The sequence below is a fragment of the Rhipicephalus microplus genome, chromosome 3 (assembly GCF_043290135.1).
Source record: "Rhipicephalus microplus isolate Deutch F79 chromosome 3, USDA_Rmic, whole genome shotgun sequence".
In the NCBI taxonomy this organism is placed as follows: Eukaryota; Metazoa; Arthropoda; class Arachnida; order Ixodida; family Ixodidae; genus Rhipicephalus; species Rhipicephalus microplus.
In genome coordinates, this window is record NC_134702.1 from 153,348,553 (window position 1) to 153,356,158 (window position 7,606).

A 7,606-nucleotide genomic window follows, 5' to 3' on the forward strand; every position below is an offset into this window, starting at 1 on the left:
TACGCTAAAAGTCGCTGATGTTCTCTAAAAAAAGCTTCGCCTTTATTATGCCAAGCAGAAGGGCAGGAACGCCCTTCTCTTTAGAGTTGTTTTGAAAGCTAACGTCCTTTTACACGGGTGGACAAAGCACACTGAAGAACATAGCAGTACATTGAGTGGACTGACCATTGAGTGGACTCGATTGCCACGAGGACGTTATGTGGCGAGCTCGTAAGTCAACGTGTTTGCTAGACCAGAGCCGCGAAGATGATGCGATCTCTGTTATAGCCTCTACAGTGGACTCAACAAGGTGGCATGCGTCGCACACCACCACGCCGTCGATTAGACACCGCGACATTTTACAAGCTGTATCTACATTCTTGTGCATGCTAGAAACAGGCAGCGCTTATAGAAATTTTGCAACACTCGTACTAGTTAGCATCGAAAGGCGGAAACTGCAGATGACAAGGGAGAACACTCACACATACTTTTACTTTCTTACCAGCAATGCGGTCGGCGGCATCAGCGTGCTCGTCGGCCATCTGGGAAGTCTCTTGGCCCTATAGATTGGACCACAACTATGACAAATTCGTATTTGCACTCGAAAACGTTCGTTGCGGGCGTCAGTTGACCCTTCTGAGGCTGTTTTTTTGACGAAGTTCCAGCCAGAAGCAGAAGATCCGTGTGCAATAAAGGCAGTGACTGCTGCAGCATGGTTCAGAGCAGAGTCCTCGATCTGACGTCTCACGCGAGATATCTTTCGCACATTGTCCCTCGCCCCGTGTTCTCTGTTAGCGAAGCAGGGTGGCACCGCCGTCTGTCAGTGCCCAAGAGAAGTAATGTGACAAGAGGCAGGTAAAGCATGGCGTTCGATATTGCACGCTGGAGTGCAGTCTTGCAGGCCATGGTTAAGGCTCTGTGATTAAGGCTTCTCGGTGGCAATGAAACCTCCTAACAGAGCCAGCATCGGATAGTCGCCGACGCAGTTATGTCCTTCGCTTTTCGCTTCTTGTTAGCACGTGACAGCTCATTGTTGAAGTCACGCAGCTTTCATATGCACCAACGATCTTTCATCGCCGACTACCTCGAGCGTGATAGAACGAGTTTATTTATTAAACTGCTGTTTCCACTTTCCCACCATGCTGTTTCCCTCCATCGCTGACAATCTTCGAAGACACACATATCAAGTGGCACTGTTTACTTGGGGCTTGTTGATGTCAGTTCTGCGCGGGACTGACGATATGCTGTGTTCCGGTACATGTTGAAAGCTTCAATTCCGTTACCACAATGGTTAAATAGAGCATGGGTGGTAGTCATCGTGATGGAGACATGCCACTAGGCGTCCACGTGGCTGTATCCACGTCAAACGGTGCTATAGCTGCAAAGCCAAATTGTTCAAGCGGTCTTATATCATTACACAATAAGGACACCTTCTGTGAAGACATTTCTCACTTTCGTGTTATACCGATTCGTATGACGGGGTGATCAGTCACGTTTTTTTTTTCACCGAATTCATACCTTCCAAGTTCATATGTTGGAGTAAGAATGATCATTTCAGTGGCGGTTTGTTTCTTTTGTTTACGTTAAGTATAATGTGTCGTAAAACTACGGCAATGATGAACATCATTTGATATTTCTATATGAAGATACATAAAATAATATTTGGTGTCATTTGAAGTTCAATGCTCTTTGTTACATTGTGTGAAGTGGAACTTGCACTCCTCTGTGGGTTTCTTGTACGGCTGTCGGTCATTGCCGGTGGTATTCACGTGACAACATATCGAGAGACGCAACTCTAGGGGACCCGGCGAGAAACGCTGAATATAAGGGGGATTTTTAGTTCTCTCACACCCCTGGCTCAATCTCTTTATTATTCGTGCAAAGACACTGAATCACTTATGTTGGCAACGCGATGTTTCATTTTGGGCAAGGACCCCTGCGCGGTGTTTATTTCGGTTTCGTTTCTTCAAACTAAGCGAGAAACGACGCTCGAAGAGAATTTTAGAGGCCAGCGCTGCCGTATGGAGTCATCGATTAGTGTAGCGGAGACAAAGCCGACTTCTGCCAGATTGGACAAAGAGACCTTGATGTGCGAACGACTTTACTCGTTGGGTTCAAAGAATGTAGCTATTTTCCACTCTGTGTTGTGTGTTGCCAGGGCCACTGCACCTATTCTGTAAATAAAGCGTTGGACTGTAAAACATCCTCGTACCGCTCTTACGTGTAACCCTACGGCAGTGCATTCGTAAGGTTTGAACTTCGCGTACATGATTCCAATAACTACCGTACTGGTGCTATAATCGCATGACTTCGAACGACGTGCAGGTGAGCTAGTATAAACGAATACATGGTTAAAGCAGGTAGGTTTACAAGTGGGACGCTAGAAAAGTGGTGATGAAAACGCATCGTCGTTGTAGTCACAATCTTTTCGCTTGTGTTTTTTTTCTCGCCACCACTGCTCGGCTTCATCTTTCCTGGTTATTCCTAAGCGCACAAGGAAGGTTCCGCCTCGTTGTGAAAACTTGTCATAGTTTTCTGTTTATCTTATGCCTATTCCGAAACAGGCTGAAGTTGACACAAAAGAATGACCACGCATTCACAACATTTTTCGGCATTGTCCCACTGTGTCGGGGGTGTAGCTCAGTGGTAGAGCGCTCGCTTTGCATGCGAGAAATCCCGGGTTTGAACCCCGGCTCCTCCACGTAATTTTTTTTTCTGTCCTAAAAAATGGCACTGCACTTACCATTACTGCTCACGGACGTTTTCTTTGTCATCCTTTTTACCGATTTCTGCAAACTTTTTCTGATGTTAAAACCTCCGTCTTTTGACAAAACATACAAAGCTGCGTGCCAGGTGAATTGCCATCAACAAATTGTTCTCGGTGACCGCTGTCCTGTGAAAAAACATTCCGCAAAACGAAGCAACGAAACTATGAAGCGAGCAGTCAGCGTTCTTCTCATCACAGCTGTAAATTAATATGGATGAAAAAAAAAACACCGGGAAAGCTGAGAAACAAGCTAGTCCACCGTACCAGCTTGCTCAGTGTTCTCAACCAAGAAAACGATACGCCATAGGTGATTTTTTTTATTTCTACCCTTCACCACCTCGAAACTTGGAAGATATTCCAGCGAGCTACGTGCCCGAACTGCTCTTTCGGGGAAATAAATCAGCATGTTATGCGGCAAGGCATTTTGGTCGTGTTTTTCTGGAGAGCCGCGCATGCTGGATTTCGCTGTCTCGACGTAAACCACTCTGTTTCATCTGGGTGTTGTACTCGAGGGCGCTTCACCTGCCTTCTCATTGTTGCTGGTGCGGACTGTCTTTGGTACGATCGCGGCGAGGATACTATTACCGGTCTTCGAGTGACCGTACAAAGACCTGCTATCTGATTTTTTTTTTTTCGGTAAGAACTCTTCCTCGCTAAGGAGGATTTCCTTCGGCACTTATCCTGCCCTTTTGGTTTCGTCAGACAGAGACGCCTGAAGCGTGTCTTTCAGTCTGCCTTGTTTTGGTAGGCGTATGTCTGTTCTATACCGGCATAAATGTTATGTAAATACGGGATTTGTACATATAAACGTTTCATTTTTGCTTTTTTATTATCATGTGATGTACATATGTATAGCAATACTTTTATACCAATCTTTTGTTTGTCTGACGATGTTCTGACGAAATGTTCTGTTCAAACGCTAATAATGTTCACTGTCCGTCAGAACAAAATTTTCTAAACACATAACACAGTACGCCGTATCCCTAAATGTCGGACATTTATTCTAAACACAGAGCTCGCAAACTCCCTTATTTAAGGTGGCGCTATAAGTCATTTTCCCATCATCCTCATAAGCCTATACCGTGTCTAATGCAGGGCTAGAGTCTCTCTCAGCCTGAAAGTAAAGCTCGAGACTTGTAGATAAGATCATTGGCCAGCAACTAATGGTGGAGCTCACTCGGACTCCTTCACGAAATATATTTTGCAGTTAGGGCTCACTTGAACTCAGAGTCACGAATCTGTATGTGAACCACTCGCGAAAATTTCCCTCACCGGACTCACTCGGACTCAAATCCACGAAAATATTACTCACCCGGGCTCCCTCAGACTCACGGCTTGATCTCATTATGAGCGAGTCCGAGTAAAACGACTAGCTCATGAGTGAGTTTGACAACCTATGCGATCAAGCGTCCTCTCCTTTGCCTGCTTTACACGAGTGTGTTCTATATTATGCCTGCGCAGCTTTTAACACTACCATCTTTCTAACACTGTGTCTGCGATCACAGTAACACTGTTTAGACACAGTGCTAACACTGTGTCTGCACTGTGTCGGCTGCGTCTGCTATCACCAAGAAGAATGCAATGGAGCGCATACCACAGATATTCTCAAACCATGAAACAATGAGCGCGGCCCATAGGCGGAAACGTGGGTGACAATTGTGCAGGATAAGCCCAAAATTACAGGCTCGGGAAGCTAGTTTCAGAAAATTGAACATTTATTTAGGTCATTCATCACCGATCTGAACTTACAAATACGAAAAACTCAAGAGTTCCAACTTCTAAAAGAATGCCAGAAATTAAATACACAACTCAACTGAAAATGAAAAGCTTGTAACATTAGGAGATACGAATGTGGCTTAGAAAAAAAATCACAGCATATCCACGGACAGATTGATGATGAGTGGGGCGAAACGTCCGTCAGTTTTCACACCATTCTGTCCGTCCGTTCGTTCTTGCGTCCGTCCATTTGTGCGTCCATCCATTTGGCCGCCTGTCTGTCCATGCATTCGTACGTTCATGCGTCCGTCCGTGCGACCATCCGTTCATCCGTCTGTCTGTGCATCCATCATCCGTCCGTGCATTCATACGCGCGTCCGTCTATTGCTTGTCTCTCTGTCAATTCATCCATTCATCCGTCCGTCCATCTATCTAGTGAACACTCCAAGTACCGCCATCTTGCATCTTTTTATTGTTAATTGATCATATGGAGGGAGAGCCATTCAGCGAACATTCCAAGCCCTAAACGAGAGGTGGCTACCTAGTACTATGACGACGACTAATATTAGTACTACATCATCGCCGACGCACTACCGACGGCGTAAGGAGATTCACCCCGAAAGCAGCGAATGACTACACTCCGGTTCATAATGTTACGGGGTTGGTGACTTTTTACCTAATGGTGACTTCTTGTCTTATTGTTACGCGGTTGGTGCAAAATGCATTTACAGAGGAAAAAGCAAAGGCAAGAGTCACAATGGCTGATTGGCACACTCGAGCGCCTGTTAGCTGCTTGTGTCTTTCCTTTTCCTTTACTTCATCTCGTTAAGAGGACCCCTGGATGTTGGAACGCCATCTCCGCGCGAGTCCAGAAAAGTGCGATATAAGTAGGGTTTTATGCGCGAAACATGGACAATATCAGCAAGTGACGAACTTGGTAACGTGTTAGACTTCAATGGAGCTATGTCGTAGTTGACGTCGCTAATTTGACGTAAGACTGGGTAGGGTCCTGCGTATCAGGACAGATGTTTTTGGAGAGACCTACACGGCGACACGATGACAGGAGGCGCACGCGGTCACCTGTGGCAAACGTTATATTAGGATGAATGGAAGCTCTTTTATTGAAAAAGAAAAAAAGGGGAAAGCACACGACCTCTGTGGGGCTAAGCAGGACTTTCTAACTACACTACTAGTTCACAGTGTCACAGGTTTTACACCTATTGTATTCACCGTCACTAATACTTAGGTAGTATAGGATCAGTACTGTGGTTTGTCGCACCCCCTAAACCAGTCTAATTGGGCCGCTCTGACTTCCATATCGGGCAAATATTAACTGCTTGTCCGCGTCCGTAAAGAGCGCTTCACGATAATTTGTGGTTTGCAATGCTTGTATGGCCATTCGCCCTTTTTCAAACGTGGAACAGTGCCACAGTAAGTGGCGAAGGTCTGCATGGCAGCGCAGCCCGCAGTGATTGCACGTCACTGTCGCAATGTCCGGTTGTCGCCATTTTGCTAAAGAGTATGGTGTGTATGTTGAATTTGCGTAGGCTTTATCAATGAAGACTTGTTGGGAGCGTGAAAGCGGACATTTCTTGGGAAATAGGACTGTTGGGGTAACCTGCACAATGTGTTCTTTACTAGCGTGTCGCAGGGACATGAGTACGCAGTGCATTGTCGCTACCGAATGAGCTATTGGACTTAAAAGCTCATACGGGTTCACCCTGAGGGGGGGGGGGCAAAGAAAGGTTGGTCGACCCACCTTCGCAAGCAGCAGCGGCGTGTGCCGCCGTATTGCCCCCGTGTACACCCGTATGCCCCGGCGTCCCGATAATTTCTATTGGCCTGTCAGCTTTTTCATGCCTACAAATGATTCTTTGAATAGCACCAGCTGTAGCATCCTGACTGGGCGAAATATTTCCGAGTATGCAGCGTGCGAGTCGGTAAAGACACGAAAAGGTTTCTGTAGAGTGTATGGAAGGCTTCCGGTCGCTCCCCATATGGCAAGTAGTTCGGCATGCATAGGAGTACCGTTCAGTAGATGGCACCAGTAAGCCCCAGTGTATTCGGTGGTCTGCGCGCAGATCCATGCTATCCAAAAATCGCCATCGGAGTGAGCAGCGTCCGTGTATATGTCAAAGGTATCTATTCTTGCTTCCCTGAGTTGTCGCGTGGCAAGAAACTGGCGGGCACTATTACTGTGACGTGATATGGAGTGACGGAACAGTTGATAGGCCATTGGAGCTTCCCAAGGGGGTAAGAACTGTTTTAGAAGAGGTGCATCATCATGTCACTGACAATCCCAGGGCAGAAGGTGACGACCTTGCGGCGTGCTTTCCAGGTAGGTGTGGTGTCGAGTGTGGCCTTCATGGAAGACGTATTGCAGAGAGGGCAGCCCTCTCCGCTTTCAAGGGTGGATATCTTATTGTGTTTAGAGAGCCCCGGGATGGTACGGAGAGTAGCCCGATGAAGACGTTCCAAACTTTGCATGTCCGTTGGAGAGAACGTGTATAGGGGGCACCGTACAAAATATTTCCAACGGCCGCAGCTCCTGCAAGATTGCGACAGGCTCGTTGTCGTGCACCTCCGTATTTGTTGAACAGACGACGTATCATATGGAGCGCGGCTTGCTATGCCCGCCACAGTCCACGTACCCACTTTTGTGGGTTGTTGCAGCTGGCTATTGGTAAACCTAAAACTTTGATTTGTCCACTTTTTATTATTAGTGTGATTCTATAAGGAGTGAGATGCACACTTTTGGGGTGGTGCGATTTTTGCCGTCTATACTTATAAGTTCTGTCTTATGTGCAGCCAGCTGCAGGCCTACTTCCTTAAGAGTGAACTCTAAACTAACGAGGGCTGCCTGCAGCTCGGTCTGCATTGAATCTTTGTCAGAATAATCCACTGCCTCTGTCCATATAGTAATATCATCGGCGTAGATGGCGAATCTAGCCGTGGTGTCCCGGTAAATGTTCCTGCTACCCTGCTCATGGCCAGATTAAGCAGTGTTGGTCCTAAAATACCTTTGTCCAAGTAGTCAACATGCATCAGTATCTGCCAATGTGCCGAACGTACATCAAGCGAGACTCGGAAAGTATTGAGCTCGCTGTAGTTAATCCAACACGTCATCTATGCGTGGCGTAGGGT

General features: G+C 46.6%; 1 non-coding gene across 1 annotated transcript; it reads left to right on the forward strand.

Annotated features, from left to right (window-relative positions):
- The first annotated feature begins 2,608 nt into the window (after positions 1–2,608).
- Positions 2,609–2,680, forward strand: TRNAA-UGC (transfer RNA alanine (anticodon UGC)). Its single transcript has one exon. It is a non-coding gene; the product is annotated as a tRNA-Ala (tRNA).
- Positions 2,681–7,606: the final 4,926 nt, after the last annotated feature.